At 38.0% G+C, this 19,534-nt stretch overlaps 1 long non-coding RNA gene across 3 annotated transcripts in view; it reads right to left on the bottom strand.

Annotated features, from left to right (window-relative positions):
- LOC148189994 (uncharacterized) overlaps positions 1-19,534 on the bottom strand; it is a 106,600-nt gene that overhangs the window by 81,122 nt on the left and 5,944 nt on the right. For all 3 annotated transcript variants that reach the window (XR_015776270.1, XR_015776272.1, XR_015776271.1), the window contains exon 3: positions 7,265-7,327. This is a non-coding gene — a long non-coding RNA (uncharacterized LOC148189994). The remainder of the gene's footprint in view (positions 1-7,264; positions 7,328-19,534) is intronic.

The following is a 19,534-nucleotide window of genomic DNA, read 5'->3' as shown; positions in this document are numbered from 1 at the left end:
AACTAAGCAGTGCTAATAAAATATGTACCAAGATTCTGTTACTGCGTTACCCATTTCTTGCCTACAATGTGTTCAGAAACACATTTTAGCTTACTGTTGAACTGTAATTCGAGATCATCCTTTACCAGCTGGCTGCTATATTGTTTATTGAGAAGAAACTCACGTTACATCAACCACCAACTGGATAATTTATTTATCCGGTGCAGCGCAATGCATTCTGGTAGTTGTAATTTTTCCAGCTATTGAGCAAAGGTGAACGTCACAGCAGTTTTCTGTGGCCAGGTTGCACAAATTTCAAAGGTATAGACAGCTGAGTGATAACGATGACAACAGCATCTTTCCAGCAGTGACGTACTTATTTAAATGCATCAAAATCAATGGGCATTCAAATGTTTGATAAAGAACATGCCAGGGTTTTGCTGAGCCATTTCATGAAAATTTACTCACTTAAATCATTCTTAGTAAAAACAATACAAAAAAAAGGAAATGAGACTTATTTTTCACTTTTCTAAATCACAAAGCTTGCAAGCACAATCAGTTTCCTTCTAAAATAATGCAGTGTTTGAATCTGCCAACTTCAACAGCCAACTAGGCAACTTAAGATCTCTTTCCTCCGTATAAGCAAGATGTAACACAGTATTCAGGATCTTGGGCCCTATCTTACACCCGGGGCAAAGCATCACTGCTAGATTCAGACTGACACAGTTTTTCACGGCCAGTGGCTGCGTTGCAACCATGGCACCCATTTACAAGTAGGTCTTAAAATGAGGTGCAGTCAGGCACATTTTTTCAGCATCTTTTGCTATTTTGAAGCATCGCAAGGCGATTGCACCATTGACCAACAAAAACTCTGTCTAAAGTCACTAGCAATGTGTTTTCCTGCTATGTAAAGGGTGCATTATACAGATTTATGCAGGTATACAATGTCTTCAAACCCTGGTTGTAACACACAGAAGGACATGTGGATGGCATTCAAAGGGAGTGGGAGATGCCACTCTGACTAGTTTATTTCATGTTATGCCCATAACACATCTATGTTTACACAAGGGACTAAATACAACTCCTTTAACCCTTATACCTTTCTTTGTGCCCAGTGATGCACCATTTAACTGGTAAAAGTGGAGTTGGACACTCCCTAAGTGCACTCACCATGCACTTTAGATCATGTGCTAAAGCAGTGGTTCCCAACTGGTGAGTCACAGCCCAAAAGTGGTTTGTGGGTCCATTCTGAATAGACTGTAAGTAAACGAGTCAAGATTGTAAAAAAAAAACACACTTTTTTTTATTTTGAAGTACAGTGGATTTCTGGCACAGTGCTTTTATTTTAAACTGCTGTTTCTGTTTATTTTTGCAATATTTTTTATTTCTTTGTATTTCATGCCAACATGTGGTTTACATTTTGTGAAATAAATCTGAATAAGTGATATTTTATAATGTGTGGACCTTGAACTAATAACTATGGAGAAATCTGGACCCTGTAACTGGACCACTTGGGAACCACTGAGCTATACAACATTTACATAGGCACCAATATGTTATTTAGTTTTGGTAAGGTATTTCTAAATCCTTTTCTTCATACTTGAAATAAAACTCTAATATGGAGTTTACTTATTTATCTCCGAGATAAACGACATATCAGCCTACTAAAATAAAGAGTAAAACTCTTAAGCACATGGAGAGCCATGTGACTTTCTCCGTATTGTTTATTCTATCCTCCACTGCTGGATCATTTTACATTTTTGTTGTACTGATACTTAAATTCAGCCCATGTCTCACTGAATTGCCTGTGAGGAGACACATTTATGAAGCCCATAAAAGATCATTTAGTCTGAAATGCAAGGTTCTTTAACACTTTATCTACATTCCAATAGCATAATTCAACAGAAGAGAGACACATTTACTATGTACATACATGTAACGACCTTGGTTTTTCTACATTTACCCAAACTTTATGATGTAGCCGTTTCTCTGGCTGACCCTGAAGTCTCAGAGCTACAAAAACTTTTGGTGGGAATATACACTGAATGTTTATGCAGGGATCAAAGCACTGCCAGTTCAAAACAGCATCCAGCGAGATACCTTTGACATAATCGTCAGATACAATTATTTAATTAATGTCAAAAGAGATTTAAAATCTCTTCACTGCATCACTTTCCTGGTTTCAGAGCCAATGGTCTTTTGGAAAGCACTAATCTCCACTCCCCATTTTTTATGTGTTTTACAGCACAGGTAAAGCTGCAGAGCCAATACATTTGTCCTTCAGTACATGACACCTTAGCCTTACTAATGAGCCATTTAACAGCACTGTGAAGGGAACAGCAGTTAAACGAAAGGCCCCTTGTGGATTTGGTAAGAGCATGTCAAGACTGGAAGAGACAGTAATACTTCACATTGACAGGAGAAAGAACGAATAATGAGTGGTTTTGCGGCTGTTTCAACGTAAGGCCAATCTCTCAACATTTTCCGGTGCCTCCATTTCTCTGGAGGAGTATCAGTGCTTGCACATCATGCCACAAACTCCACCAGGACTCCTACTATACTTCATATTCTTTCAAGTTTCCATTCTATGGTAAGAACAAACAGTATTTATTAATCTGAATGGCTGAAAACCAACAGTTATCCGACCCAACCAACACATCACATTGCCTCTAAAGATTTTTTTTGCAACTATAATGGACATTATTTGACACTCAATATTTAAATATACCCTACAGCACATTTCTGCCTCCTACCTAAGCTATTTTTTACCATTCCTCCAAGAAACACCTGGAGGTTTCTGAACCAGAGAACTTGTTCTTGTGGTTTTCTGCATTAAAGCTTATGAGTATTCATGAGCAGGAGTAGGCAGTGCTCTCCAATGGGACTTAAGTCTGTGATCAACAGAAACTGTCAGTCAGTCATCGTTGCTGTGACCTAAGAGCTCAGGAGACAATGTTAGGTTTCCATTACAACACAAGACTTGCATTCGAAACTCCAGTGACTCATCTCGTAAGAGCTAAACCATATGGAGAACAAACAGAATGAGCTACCATTAGAATGCCACAGATGGCTGTCACAGATGTTAAAAGTTAGTTTCCATTTAATCTCTGTCAAATTCATGCAGCAACTTTAGTTTTCAAGTTTGACGGGGGGTAAAAAGAATAGTCTAATTCTATCATAAATATTCCCCACTGCCTCCCACACGATCAGTAACAGAGTGTGCTCCATTTACAGCTTCAACTGAGTGCATGAAAAGTTAGAAAAACACTTCCGTTTCTGCTTCAAAAGACTGTATATACGGCATTGATAATTTGTAGTGAATTTAACAATTAGTAGGGCCCTACAAATTGCAAAATTTTATAATGGCATCAGTGTGAGCATGCTGATGATGGCTTTCTAGCTGAAATGTGTTTGTTTTTTTGTCTGTTTTCAATAAGTTCATTTATCTGTGGAGTGCAAGTATGAGGTAGAGAGACAGTGTTAGGTTGAGTGGTAGTTTTGAAGATTTGTAAGAAGTATCAGAAATTTGGACTTTCATGAAGACGAGCTTGACTAATTTTGACAAAAAGAAATTACCAGATGGATAGATAAAATAAGGCTATTAATACTTTGCAATAATCAAATTAATATTGAATGACTTTGGAGACCTACTATTTGTAAAATTAAATAAAAGACATTCTTTGACTTGATATATTTTATGACACCCTGACAAACAAGCAGAATTCGCTCTGTGTACTGCTGGTGCATTATTCAGTCAAAAAAGTCAAATTGATGTATGACAAAAACAGGGAAACTGCAGAAGCAAAGAGGAGAAAAAGCTGAAAACAGCAGCCTCAAAAATGAACACTGAGTTGTACACATCTAACTTCAAAGACCACATATAATGAGTTTCATCAATTTGCAATTACTTTGTTTGAAGTTTTGTCCCTAGCAATATATTTGTGGATGTACAGCAAAACTGAGAGTTCAGCAGCTTTGAGGTAAAAAAAAAAAAGCCAGACCATGTTATGATATAATGGATGTGATGTTACCAGGAGAAGAATAAACTCAGAATACAGAACACCTTCACTAACACACGAGAGGCATGAGAAAGGTGCAAACCGCCAATGTTTGGGGGTATTTTAGAATCCTTATGATAGTCTCACTATGCTAGTCGATATGTTTTTTAGCTTTTCACGGTTTTAAATAGCTCTTGCTTTTTGTGTATTTGTTTAGGATAAAAACTTATACATGGTCCTGTGAAAAAGTTATTCATAAATTTGGAAACGCATTTCTGTTCGATTCCAATTTTGTGGCATATTTTGTGTTATCTGTTTTACACTGTAAATCACTGTTGCGGACTATCTTGGCCATGTTACTTGAAAAACAGATATTTAATCCAAGTAGGTTTTTCCTGGTTAAATAAAAAAAAATTTTCTTCTTTACCTATTTGCAGAGATTTGACTATTTCATAAAAAAAACAGAAGTATAGATCTACCTGTGTTAGTCTTCTCATAGTTGTTCCCACAGTATTCACTCTGACCCATACTACTCAGTTAAATATTCCAAATCCCCCTTTTTTCAATATCCTCAATTCAGACACTATGTTAAGGTGTGTTCACACCATCTCCACCAGTTCATCTTTTTTAAGATCTCTTGCTCCTTTCAGATTCCAAGTAGCTAGTATCAAAATTTGTTAACTGTTTAAAAACTTTGCTTTATTCAGATATCAGCAGAGTTCTGGGAAGTGTTAATTTCCTGGCCAATGTTGTTCTGTTAACTCAAAAGTAAAGATTAATCTAGTACACGGTCTTGTCTAAACTGCATTATGCAAAACCAATCAAAACCATTCATCAGTGAGTCCCAAATGTGATAAGTGCTGCTCTGCTGAATGATCACTAGCACATTATTTCTGGCTGTGCCCTACATGATACAACTTTTGGACCGCAGTTTTTCATTGCCTCTCAAAATCCTATTCCAGAGACATTCAGCCCTACCACAACCTGGCCATCTGTGGTTGCTCTGCAGATACTTTTGAGCTGCCACATGAAATGGTGATTGCTCTGCACTTCTGAATGGTGGTTGCTATAAAACATGTTCTTCTCATCTTAAAATATACCACCCTAGCTTGTTTTGTGCATTGGCTCAAGGACATGTTGTCTATTATACAAATGGAAAAGACTCCACTGCACAAATCCAATACACTGAATTGATTTTAGAGACTTTGGGGACCTTCCTTGGCACAGGTCGCATCACCCCCCAACCATAGGGACTCCTGACCTGCCTGGCTACATGACTTGATTCATGTTACTTTACCTTGCTCTCAATATGTTACTATTGTGACAACATTTTTGAAAGACTATTTATGTAATTTTGCAAACTGGCTGGCAGCCTTTGCTTCTTTTCTTTTTGGTCTTTCTTTGTACTGCATTTTTTTATGTGCTTTCACTACATTTTGTCACTGAAAAATCAAAAACTAAAAATAAAGTTAGTGACACTGTCAGATACTGTCACTGCTGCTAATCTGTCCTCTGTGCCACCATTACTCTGCATGTATATATAGTGCTATGTATGATATATTACACAGTACATATATATGCAGTTTGTCCATAGTAAACCTCACAATTTAAGTGATAATATCTATAGAATATTACATTCGGATATTATTAATATAACTTGAATCTGGCCACTGATAATCACAAATCTAATTTCCAGTAATTAGACCTGAACATGATGGAGAACTCTGTAACACTGCACATGTAATTTCTGACTGAATCAACCTCCAGTTTAACTGCCTGGAAAACCTACAATCATGGCCTATTCATTAGCTTCATCCATTGTTTTATATGCATGGACTACTTGTCCCCTTTACCCACTACAGTTACATTTAATGCGGAAAAAAGTAAGGACCACTGTCAGTCAACTGTGAATAATGCATTAGGCATCATGGCACCCCTAACTGCTAGTAATTTATGTAGTACTCCCTTTTGAGAATCAGACGTTGGAAGCTGCAGAAGGAAAGACAGCCTAAAAAAGAAATTAAGGAAGAAGGAGGCCTGGCAGCGGTGAAACTGACAGCCCGGCATGCAAATGTGCACATCTATCTTACTGGGGAACACTGAGTGTACTTTATCTCATCTAGAAGGAGCATTCCATCTCAGCAAGACAGCCGTTTGGACGACCTGGACTTAAAAAGCAGGGGCTCTAAATTGGATAGCAATTGTGCAACTGTACAGATGCTCACCTCAGATGGCCCATGCTGCACACGTATGTCTGTGGTGACCTCAGCCTGAGCAGCATGCTATGCTAGCTCCAGTTAACGGACATGAACCCATTTACTTTAACATTTTAAAGAATATGTAACGTTGTGTATGTGTGGGTGGATGTGTGGAACCTGTGTTGCGGTCCGACAATAATTCAAATAATAACTATGGCTCTTTTCTTCTCAAGTGCTTTTGGATGTTGGGTGAAAAGCAGGTTGGCATTTGGAACAAACTTGGCTGAAATGACGAAACAAATTACACTCATCTGTTTATGGTGGACAGGCTTTTGAAAGAACAGCAGATTGCTTCAAATATGCTTGAAATGCACAGCCTTGGCTTGTGTACCATGGTTTGTTATTAGCCAAGAGACTATTCTTAAGCTTACCTTTTATCTGTTAAATACACACAAGGATTACACACCTACGTATGCACAGATGGATGCGTGCATGTGTACAGATATACACGCTTACAGTATGCAAACTCAAAACACATTTACACAAGAGTATGATTAAATTTCAACTTCAATAAACTTGCATCTCATTGTTTTTCTGGTTTTTGGACTGAGACAATGAATCTCTGTTTTGGTTCTGTGTGATAACATTTGTGATAGCAAACCAAGGTCAGTTTTGTCAAGATTAATAAGGTTTTCCCACACTTAAGAACATTAAATAGACAAAGTAATGAATTGATCAATCAACACAATTCATTTAAGTCCCAATGACACAAGCAAGGGCATTATGTGGCTTTTGTGAAGCTTTTGATGTCATACAGTGAAGAAAAACTAAATTCATTGTCTCCACTGGATGCACAAGTAATCTTTTTAGTAACTGATACCTCTATTAAATTGCTATCTCATCCACAGTAGTCAACTGCTCAATGATTAAATTTGAAACACCTCTCAAAAGTGTCTCCACATTGCTTTCATTAGTATGTGTTTGCATACATTTTTATGCATCTTCCCAAATGATTACTATGATCTGGAGAAATAAAAGCTTTAATTACTCTAAAGTAATTCAACAGTAATTCTCAGCACTGCCTCTTACCTGTACATTTGCATGAAGCCTTAGTCACTTCTGTCAGCATCCCTGTCCATCCTCCGTATTTGTCTGTACACATGAGGAAGAAAAGACAGACGTGAAGAGACAGCAGCAACACAGTGTCACCAATAACGGCTCTGGGAAAGCTTCTGTGCAGCCTCCCCTCTTTTTTTTTTTTTTTTTTTTTTTACTGGAGCTTCATCAAGAGATTCAGCATGAGGCAGCGGTGAGGACGATGTATTAAATGGTTTGAGCTGTGGGTAGCAGCGTCCAGGGCTGGTCTAGCAGGCTGCAAAATGCCTGGGAAGGTCCCAGAGGGCAGTGTGGGGTCCAGACAGCACAAACAAAGCAGCAATGCTGCAGCAAAAAAAAAAAGTGACGTATCACTGAATAAGGAAGCAAGACTGTGGCTATAGTTTAGGCCGTCACTTCAGCTTAACTGAAAATGAGAAGAAATACACCAGAATCTGGATGTCTTACCACCACCAAGCCATTTCCTAAGGGAAAACCCTAGCTTTACATTTAATAGGGAAAAACTTTAGTCTGACTTTCCTGTAAACAAACTTGACATGAGCATATACTTACTTTCCTCCATAAACTATGAATACTTTGCCAGAATGATGCCTTAGATGCATAGTGAGAATGTACTGTACTCACTTCACATTGATTTTTCTGTCTTTCAAACAGATTTTTAAATCAACGGCCGTTTGTGAAATGCTAATGTGAAAATGCACCCACTTACAGATGTTTGGCACGCAGTATAAAACTAGATTCAGTGAACTACTGTCAACACAATTTTGTTTCGTTATAATGATGGCACTTTACTGCTGTGCTAATTTGTACTTTTTATGTTACACTTTATGACATGTGCTCTTCATATATAATTTTTTTATGCTAAATGCTGTGGCTGACTCCCATTTGATGATTTTTGATGACAGAACATCATCTTTAATTGGCCTGTTATATAACAGCAAGACTTAAAGGGATACTTCACCAGCAAAACAACCATTTGTACATCTGTTCGTCATGCCATATTTCCTTGAATTACCGGGAAATAAATTGGTGTTCTTGCATTGCAATTTGAAACTGAAATGAACGTGGAATGTATGCTCTCTTCAAAACCAGTAGTAAAAGTGAAGTTTTAATGAAAATGCATGTGTTGTTCTCAGCAAATGTTTTTCACCGTTTTTCACTGTTTGCCATTTTCTTCAATTTAAAGTAACACAAGGTAACACAGCATGACTAATCAACTTATAAATTGTCATTTTGTGGGTGAAGCATCCCTTTAATCTACTGTTTTTGTTTTTTAATGTTGTTAAATACAACCCTAATTATTTCTATGCACATTCTTTCTTTTATTAGGATTACCATGCTTAGGAAGGGTTAAACATAGATTTTCCGCTACTAACTACTACTGGCTGGGAGCAAAACATGTAAATAGCCAAAACAAACTATTTCTACAACCATCACCAGTTATTAATTTCCAACAATAAAAGACTAATGGATAACTTTGTAGGAAAATAAAAATTGAAGGTATGCAGACTTTCTGATGCTACATGAAAGTTTCAGAACCTTTTGTTACTCTGCAGCTGTCAAGTCTTGTCAACCCACTCTTAATCTAGATTCAACAGTCAGTCTTAGACAAAGAGACCAATGTCACATTTTCTTGTTTTGTTGGGATATGCTCAGAATATATGATATCTATTCCACCAACCTACTTATATATATCATGTCAGATGTAGACAGGACTTCATCCTATTTCAAGTGGTGTTTCAAAACCATCCACATTGCCATTTTTATTGTTAAGTTACTAAACCCATGTTTTCATAATGACCACAAATAATCTTTGATTACACAGATCATTGGGATTTCAAACTGCATTTAACAGATTTTCACTAAAAACCACAAAGAGTTATAGCCACAATTAAAAATGGAGAGGAAATATCCACCTGGAGCCCTTGTTTGCTAAATATGAACAGCAAGAATCCTCAAAACTGCCTCTACCTGGAAAACACTTCATCAAATCCCAGGTTAAAAAAAAGCACAGAAAAGGCTCTACTTCCAACAGAAACCTAGGAAGGCTAAATTACAGAACAAGATCCTGGTTAACTTCTACAGAGGAGCAATAAAAAGCATACTGTATGGAAAAATCACAAACTGGCATGGTTTGTGCACAGCCCAGGACAGGAAGGCTTACAGCGAGTGATTAAAACTGCTCCGAACATCAGTGGTTTCACATCTACAGAGCATCAGTGACCTCGGTGCAGTGAGGTGTCTGCACAGAGCCCAGAGGATACTGAAAGACAGCAACCACCCCAGCCACAGCCTGTTCACTTTGGTGCCATCTAGAAAAGGATACAGAAGTATCCACTGCCGAACCACCAGACTACGGACCAGCTTCTTTCCCCGGGCTGTGAGACTCCTCAACTCCTCCTTTGACGCCAAAAGATGTAGCAGGATTGAGGGACTAATTTCAATTTCATTTTTTTCTTAAACTATGTTAAAGAAAAAATGACAAATAAATATACCTTTTACCTTCTCCCTTCTACTTTCCCTTTACACTACATAAGAGACAATGGGTACAGCAAAATACGTTAATGTGCTCTTAATAAGCAGTGATTCCTTGTGGAAAAAGTGCAGATAGCAGTGCATTCAGACTTTCTGTCTTTCTGTCTTTTGTGCTATTGCAACAAGGTTTTAAAAACACTAAGTATGAAAAGCACAGCAGTTTCATTTCTTGTTTAATTAAATATTTCAAAGACAAATAAGATAACAGCAAATTAATTTATAAACACAATTAAGAAAAAAAGCTTTGCTGAGACATCACTTAAATGAGGAATGAACTGCATTCTAATGCCAATTGATGCCTTTTATTCTACCACTGAAATACAGTGAGTAAGGTGAGTACTCTGCAGATAAGCGGCCATAAAGAAAATGCCTTATACTGTTTCATATCAGTCACATCTCTGCTTCTCTATAACTCCTCTCTGTGCTATACTGCTAAACGTAAACGCCATGACATCAGCTGTTTGTGAAGAACTGCATGATGATTCATTAAAAACCACAGACTGTTACATTATTAGCGGAGCATGCGAGCAAAAGTGTCATGTTACCTACTCTGCATTAGTGCAGAAGCAGCTGTGCTTCAGGCCCATGTCAACAAAGAAAACTGAACACCTAAGCATCATTTACCAAATGGAAAGCTTTAGAGGGAAACAGAGCCTTCATCCTGCCTCTCTTCCCTCTGCTCCTATAAATCAGTGTCATTGTCACTGACAACTGGACAGACTCCAATTTTAAAAGGCATTTCACCACACCAGGCCAGGGACACATAAAATGTATCCCTAAACATATTCCTGTCTTGATGTTTCACTGCTATTCATATTGGCCAAGTGTTAAACTGCTTTTGTTGTGAGAGCCTATAACTTCAGAATGGACCCAACTCTGTATGACGTGATTTATTTGTGCACTATAAACTAATGTAGTCCTTTCTTTCAACCCTCTCTCTCTCTTAACCTGAAAGGATACTGGACAGAAGTCTGGATGAAATGTTCATGTAAATGGAGCTGCATGCATGTTTATGTACACACAGATGCACTCATAAACATGAAAGCATTCAATGAGCAAGTGCTAAATTAGGTATCATTAGGGATGCATGATGCGCACGCGCGCACACACACACACACACACACACACACACACACACACACACACACACACACACACACACACACACACACACACAGCCTGCATATTGTTGAGATGAGAAGAACTGATTTGGAAATTCAGGGCTGATGACAACAAACAATCATTTTCTGCTGGCTAACTCCAATACAATAGCATTACTCTAGAAATTACAAAAATACAAAGGAAACAAAAAAAGGGTGTTTATATTTACCAGTTCATTTTTTCAATAGGAATATCATTTTTTGTAAAACAAACACATTTTTTGCCAATATTCTTGTGTCTTTAACTAAAGAAAATAGAACTGCACCTTATAGAAATTCTAGCATAAGCATATGCATTATAGCGTAAACAATTAATCAAATTGTCAAAAATTTAATTGGCAGCTATGTCAATAATCGACTGACTTAAGTCATTTTAGCTGCTTATCTCTGACATATGACAGCAAATAATTATATAAAGTAAATAATCTGTTTGGGTATTGGGCTGTTAGTGAGACAAAACAACAGCGCAACCTCGAATTGTAATCATTAAATGCCTGGTTGTTTATAAAACCTTAAAATTTCTTTACTATTTCATTTCTACAAAGCTATAACCGCCAACCATATCACTGCACAGAAGGAAGCGTGCATCTACTGCAAGCTCACCTAGCACCACTGAGCTTGCCAATGTCACAGCTTGGACAAGTAGGACCCCTTAAATGTTTAAATCACATGGTTGTCCATGAGTAAAGGCACGCTTTCTTCTACGCAGTGATACGGTTCTGTAGAAAAAAAAAGTTCAACATTAAATTGCTCATAACAAGGTTTGTTCATGATTTCTTGGAAGGGACATGGCTGTTGAGTTTTTCAAATATCTTTGGCAATTTGAGCACCACAAGTCTAGCGCCATCAGGTTCTATTTTATTAATGAGAAGGCAGACATCTCAATGGCTGATATCTCCAACACTCAGCAACTCACACTTAAACAATCTCGACTGATAAATGTACACTGCAGATAAGAGGAGAAATATTTGATTTGGGGGTTAAATAGTCGCTTTAACATTGTCCTTTAATCGGTATTCATCAGTACATTTCAAAAGGTGTTTTGTTTCAAGGGTGAATGTGAAATTGTTCACTGTCAACTTCTGTTTGGCTCTTCATATAATATTGATCCATTTCCTAATTTACGCAACATATCTCCAAGGATAAGAGCAATGCAGTAACAAAAGGGCTCCTCCTCCACTTTGAGCTAACTACATTTAAAATGGAAAATTTTCACTTGTTCTGATTTTGCACCTTTAGCACAAGGAAATCATGCTCCTCTGAGCAGATGTTTTTGCAGCTGCATCACAAAATAGCTGGAGCGCCACTTGATAACACCACCTGCATTAATCATTTTGCTAATTTGCGGGTGTGAGCAAAGATTTAAATCAGTGGTTTCGGAATGTGGCCATCCCAGTGTGTCTAATGGAAAATCCCATTTTGATGCTCTAAACTAGTAACTGATGATACTAAGGAAGCACCAATCTTGCATTTCCTCGAGATCAGGACCCCAAATAACAATTATTTTCATTATGAATGAATCTGCCTATTAATATCTTGAATAACCAAAGGACAGGTCCATCTGAGTTTTTTGGGTGGGGGGGGGTTTGTGCTTGTCAAATGGAAACTTCCACTGAGCCATTATACAAACGGGGTGACAGCTTTCAGTGCTGGCAGCAAACATACACGGTATGATAAACGTGACTGGAGCACAGGGGCACAGAAACTAAACAAGGTAGCCTACTTCAGTGGACTTCACGTTAGTAAGGCTAAATCAGTTTTTATGTGTTACATTAATTTCACACTGTAGGTTAACTTAATTATTTGGACTTAAAATATCTGCACTGTGACTCTACTTCTAAAAAACTGTACAATCCCTCCATTGCACCTTTTGTACAGAAATTTTACTTTATGTTTATATTTTTAAATTGCTTCTATGTTTTTTATTTTATGCCCTATTCTATTTAAATTCACTATTTTTATTTTTCCTTTATGTTAATTGTTTTGCACTGAAACACCAAGTCACATTCATTTTGTTTCTAGACAGTGTGCACAGATAGAGAGAGAGAGCACGAGCATAAATGAGCACTAGAGAGGAGAGCAGAGACAGGCTCTATTATTATGTGAATGTGAACAAACTATAGTAATATGCAAAAAGCGTTACCAAGTAGTGGCTGCATCACAAAGCTTTCATTGTTTTTCAGTTCATGTCTATTTAAAGTTAAAGGACATCCAGTGTCAAAAATAAATACCAGAGTTAATGTTCAATAACTGCATGAAGCTCTAAAGGCCAGTGAGTAATCATGTTAAATAATCATAAAATAATTGTGATTTCAATATCAACTGAAATAATCGTGATTATTATTTTTTCCATAATCACGCAGCCCTAGTAGCAACAACATCATGCAGAAACCTACATTGTGTCGCTAGCAAAAAAGTTTGTCAAAAGGTTTGGGAAAATAGCATTTTGACTTTAAGACATAATAAATACTGCATACTATTTTTGGATTTAAATGCATCAGGAGCACTATTAAAAAGGTACAGACCAATATAAAAACTTAAAAAAAAATAAATAAAAAAATAACCATCAGTCTTAATCCCAAATATATATGGTTAAAGAGATACTTTGCTGATTTGCGTTACCACTGTGTGAACAGTGTGTAGTGATCAACAGTGTTAAGGTGTCCCTGTACCACCACCCCCCATACTATGATGACCTGGCTGAAATCAGCAGAGTGTCACTTTAACAAAGTGAGAGAATTGTAAATCCCATTACTATTCAAACTTGTGCTTTTTCTACTGGGACTTGTAAAAATGTCCTCTGTGAAAAAAGCCATCAGATACTAGAACTCTTTAAAAAAAAAAAAAACACTGACATTTTTGAGAGGCAGCATTTGGATACATTTATCATGATTTATCGTGTCAACGTGGGGCATATCCAATCCAACTTTACATAGAGTTTAAGTGGCTGCCGGTTTTAAAGTACAACAACATCTGTATTCAATTAAATGACAAGTTCTCATCATTTAAACTATTCAGCCCCTAACGTATTTAGTGACAATGCACTCTCTGCACTCTGAAACTCTGGACACACGATTTATAAAGTGCACAGCAGGAGGTCAAAAGCATTTCTTAACGAAGGCCTCTTATATATGCCATCGTGATGAGTGAAACTACTCGCAAAATGGAAGTCCACTGTGGATCAGCTGTGTTTTCTTTCAGTTTTTTAACACACAAGCAAAGTCAAATAAGTGCAGTACAAATGAAGCAATTCCATATAGATTAAATACAATGTGCACAAAATTGTTCCTCTGTTGTACCTTTTTCAAGGCTAGAAAAATCAATAGAGCTACAGCTTTGTGTATGTCCATAGACTGCAATCTAGAGTTGTATAAACGTCTGTGGAAATACTGATTTTTATTTTAACCTGGGCTTTTCTTCTTGCACATTTGTGGCAACACATTCTGCAGGTTATGGCCTTACCAATGAATCGTTTATAAGTTTTCCAAACACTCAAACAAACCAGGGAAACATGTTCTTCTTTATGTAAGCAATTTAGGATTATGAGTTTCAGAGAAACTCTAGTCCGTCTAAAGTACTCTGAAGCTTTAAAATAATACTTTTGGGGTTTATATGTATTTTCAGGACAACATAAAGGCCCTGACAAACCAAGCTGCTGAGCATCAGTCGCACTAGTTGCTTCAGTGTGTTCTGTATCATTGGCCCTTACTGGCACCGGTCAGCTTTTTTTCCCACCAATTCAGCATGTTGAGTAGGCGCTGGCGAAGCCTGTCGGTGAATGAAAGCACTCTGATTGGCTGTTTAGCTCAGAGCTTAAGGGATTAAGTCAAGAGGGAGTGAGGTCGAAACAAACTTGTTATTTAAGGTTAGATGGTTTCTCTTTAGCCACTGAGCTCTCGTCGGCTTGTATCGCCACTCCTATAGGGATGTAACGGTTTCCGGTTATCACAATAATCACAGTAAAATTCCCTGATGGTTAGTAATATCATTCAAATTTTCATTATTATGATAATCGGGGTGATTATCGTGGTTTGAAATCACGGTAAAAACTGGCAGTAGTTTCCAAAATTAATACCCGCCATGCACCAACTGCAAGTAAATCTCAGAAAGTTATCCGCTGCACTGGCGGGTAAATGTTTTTGCCAAAATAGGCATGAACTGAACTCCGCCAAAAGTCTCTGCTGCGTTTTCAGGGGTGCACGGTTCAGCTGCTCTGTGCAGCTGTTCCTGTGCCCTCTCTGTGTCACACTCATACACACCTGTGTGATGTTGCGGAGCCTGACTGTCTCAAGCACTACTCATTCTGTGTCACTGTTTCCTGTATGAGACATCAGATGATCCAGGAGACTATCACCCGTTGTCGGTCTGCTGGTAGCTAACGCTGCGGGCAAAGTTCTGAAGGTTATGAGATATTAAGACAGAGGCCCTGCAGTTTGAACCAAGACGGTAAACTCTTTTTGCCTCTCACTTTGACAGCGACAGTGCAGTAGCTCAACTTCTTCTGTTCTTATCTTTCACAATAAAAGCCCTTGACGGATTCTCTGCATCACAGCTCATCAGAGGGAACTCATTTACACACAGAGGCTGTGGTGATGAGCTGTTCAATATATTCAAAACTTTTTCCTCTTCTGCCTCTTCTCTAAGTTTGCATTCATTATTGTCTCAATTAAATTTACTGACACAAATGTGAATATAAAACAAAAAAGACAATTAATTATTTTGTCTGGTAAAAAATGTGCTTGGCAGGTAGATTTTTTTTCTATCAGCCAAATTGGCCGGTGAAGTAAAAAGTAAATTTCTAACACTGACTGTCAGACTGTGATGACTTAACCAAAGTTAGCAAAAACAATCTCCTACAGATGCAGCACCATCGAACATGCAGGCCATCCTTCCCCCTTGTATCAGTAGTTTTTTAACATTTTCCAGGACATTTCAACATTATCACAATGATATCGATCATCGCAATGATTTGGGCTCAACAGGCTCTTACACCTCATCTAAGTCCTTTTCAATGGCAAACGCAGCCTAGACTCAAAGTGAACTGCTGAATGTCGGTAGACTTTTGACAAGGCCTATTACACAGATGGGTAACAGTTTTCACTGAGAAAACATAAAGCGGCCAAACTGAGCTGTGTCGTCAGTTTAGTGTCCCTCACCAGGAAGCCTCTGTTAAAAACACTCCAGGCTACTCATATCTGATGAGGTGTCCGCGTTTTCAACATGAATTGCCAGGTCGCCAAGTGCTGTTACCTTATCACAGCACCAATAATCTATAAGGCATAATTATAAGTGGTAGGATGTTGCAGAGTAATGCAGCTTCCAACTCATTTTAGAGAGCATTTTAAGAGCAAGAGCAAGTAGCATTTCAAGCCTGGTATTAACATACTAACATCTTATTCACAGTAATCAATATTTTCAGTAATCTGCATAAATTATCAATATGAACAGGGTTGGGTACTGTTCAAATTTTAACTGAAACTGGTTTCGGTACCAAAAGTTTTCTTTTCTTTGGTGTTTCACTTTCTGCAATAAAAATAAATTACTTTATGAAAAACTGCAGGGGTGGGTAGACAGAATACAATTTGCCCGCTCTGCTCTTTTCTAATCATGCATAGTGCTGATCATATGTCTGTATGCTTGTGTGTGTGTATCTAGCTCGCCTAGCAGTGACACTGGGCTATCACTATAATAACATAGAAAAGAAAATAGACCAGACCAGCCAAGCTATTGCAGCAGATCGACGCTGCAGGGAAAGTTTTTCCTTACTGGGAGGCGATGGAGTCACAGAGCTCCGTAGCCGGCGTTCCATCTTCAGGGTGCTTCCGCCTCCTGTCTTAAATTGAACCTGCTGGCTACACGGAGCTCAGTTGCCATCCTCGGGACTCTGTGGCTGGCCTCCAGGCTTTAGGGTGCTATGTGGCACTTTTGCCTCATCTAAACACAGCATTCCTGACAATATTTGGCAGTGATTGATTTAACATGAATCAGTACTCAGTAGCACAAACGTAATTTGGTCAGTACCTTTAAAGCCTCTGGGAACCCATATCACCCAAACCCTTCTTAATAGGTAATTTAGGATTCTTACTTCTATAATAAATAGCATTTAAAATTAGCAGACATGAGCCTCAATCCAAATTTGAAATATTATTATTTTAGTGTTTTTCACAGTTTCCTGAAGCTGGGTTTATTTGTGCACAGTTATTCCCTATCCATATTAAATAATATGACTAATGCTAATCAAAAATTCAAAGTCAGGTGTCACTTGATACTTATTTATCATTCCAAATTAAAATTCCTCAAGACTCCCTTTGTTACTGTAGATATAAGATGCGGCAATGTCATTCTGCTTGTGTATGTAGCCTGGCTTTTACCAACATTACACAGATCTACACCAGTGAGTATGTGGCAAATGGGAAAGCAATAAAATAATAAATTAATAATATGGTACTAGCGTTGGCTAACCCTACAGTGCCATGATTTATCATTGCATTCAGAGTTTTAATAACAAATGGGCTCATCTCAGCTCATGTCATATGTGCTTTGTTATGCAACCAGTATATTAAAGTAATATCGATAACAATGCATTTTGTAAACTAACCATTCAGTGACAGAGTGAAATGTGTTAGTTTGAGAATCCGCTGATTCTGGAAGTTTAGAGGATGTTTTTTAGGAAACACTCACTCAGTGCTGCAGCACATTCTGGCACAAACTGGACTGCCGGTAAATTCAGAGTGCTGCTGGAATGTCCCGTTCTGTCATCCAGAGCACCACACTCTGTCTCTGAACTTAACCGTTCAGTGTTTTGGTACCCAACCCCAACACACAATGCATTTTCCACAGTGACTGTACAACAATGATCTATCTTATGTTACGCATGGGAACAATAATTCACGTCAAGATTGAAACTGGAGTATTTTTTTCAACACTACAAGTTTCTTGGGTGGTTATAGTCAATAAGCCTTACAGACATGGCTTTTCAATAACTTATATATAAAATATATTCCCTGACTTAGATTTCTCCTGACAATAATGTGACACAAGCCCCACTGACACTCTGTCAGACTTGCGAGCTCCGAGCTGCTGTGTAAGACAACCAGCCCCACAGATGAACAGCTGACACACCACAAAACAAAAAGTGAAGACAGAGGCAGAAACATATCCAGATACATCCAAGAGCAGACTCAAGAAGCCAATCTATATTTGAGTCAAGGGACTCCTACAGTGAGCGCACTGGAGGCAGAAAAAACCATGCCATCTCCAGGCAGCTGTGTAATCAAAGATTGATGCTTTTGCATGAACAACTGAGGTCCCCTCCTCCCCAGCAATTAATACTGCACTAACATTAACTTCTCATCTAAGAAGGGGAACCTCTGAGTTATCTTTAAGACATAGATAATCTACACTGCTGACTATTAGCAAAATCCTATTCATAAATCCCTGAACTGTTGATCATCATTTAGTCTTATTGTGCATTGGAAAGACTGACGTTAGCCTAAGTATAATAGTGCATTATCAGGAAGGATAAATTTAGTATTGTCTTCAGGCAAATTCTTTTAAGCTATTAAAAATTAATAGAACCTCGTTATGCAGTGTAAAGTTAGTATCTGTAGCAATAGAGTTGTGCAGTTATATTCTTGGCAATATAATAATCATCAGCTTAGTTAATGGACCTGAGCAAATGTGCAATAAATGCAGTGAAACTGTAGAGTGGAAAATGACGCAAATCATAAGCTGAATTACGATTCCCCATTGAATCCTGCTTTCTAAATACAATTACCACTCTTTCCAATACAGTAATGGTTTTACTGCTCCAAATCTCTGCTGATGACATTGCAGTCGCATACAAAAACTCAATCCTCAAGCCCTCGCTAAATCTGATTAGTGCCAGCTTTGGTGGAAGTGAGAGAGCAAAAGAGCGGGTTTTGAAATCACTCACTTTTTTCTCCCCTGGCGCCTTGCCAGGAAGTGGGATCCATGGTATAATGTCAAAGACAGAGCACAGAGGCAGGCAGGTGAGGCCAAAGTATTGCTGAGTGATAGGGACTCACCTGGGTGAGCTGCTTTGATCTAGAAATATACAGATAACAGAACTGGAAAACATGCTGCTTTGTTCATTTACAGTACATTCCTCATCTACGATGGCAAGGATAGACAAATGAGTATTGAATATTTAAGCAGATGTAAGAAAAAAAACATCAGGTGAACACTTTAGTTTACAAGTTTCACATAGAAGCATACACAAAAATCACAAAGATATCTTGCTCTGAACTCAATTTTGTTAAACAGGTGTTTTTTCATAACGCCTATCCAACTCGATCAATTCTACAATGGTGCTTTGGGAAAGTAAGTGTCAAGAGGACATTGCTGTGCGTCTGACTTAAGAGGTGGACAAGGAGGAGAAATTGATTTTGTCTGGACAGAACAAAAAAAGATAGTGTATCTGGACTGAGTGAGCACTGGTGCTGTGTTGTGAGTTGTTTTAGATTCAGTCCAGCATTGGCTCTGCCTTAATGTGATTAGATGTTTGAAACAAGGAGGAAAAAGGAAA

The sequence above is a fragment of the Plectropomus leopardus genome, chromosome 3 (assembly GCF_026936395.1).
Source record: "Plectropomus leopardus strain MGB_pleo_1.0 chromosome 3, ASM2693639v1, whole genome shotgun sequence".
NCBI classification, from domain to species: Eukaryota; Metazoa; Chordata; class Actinopteri; order Perciformes; family Serranidae; genus Plectropomus; species Plectropomus leopardus.
The sequence above is the reverse complement of the archived record's forward strand: the minus strand, read 5'-3'. Positions and strand labels throughout refer to the sequence as shown.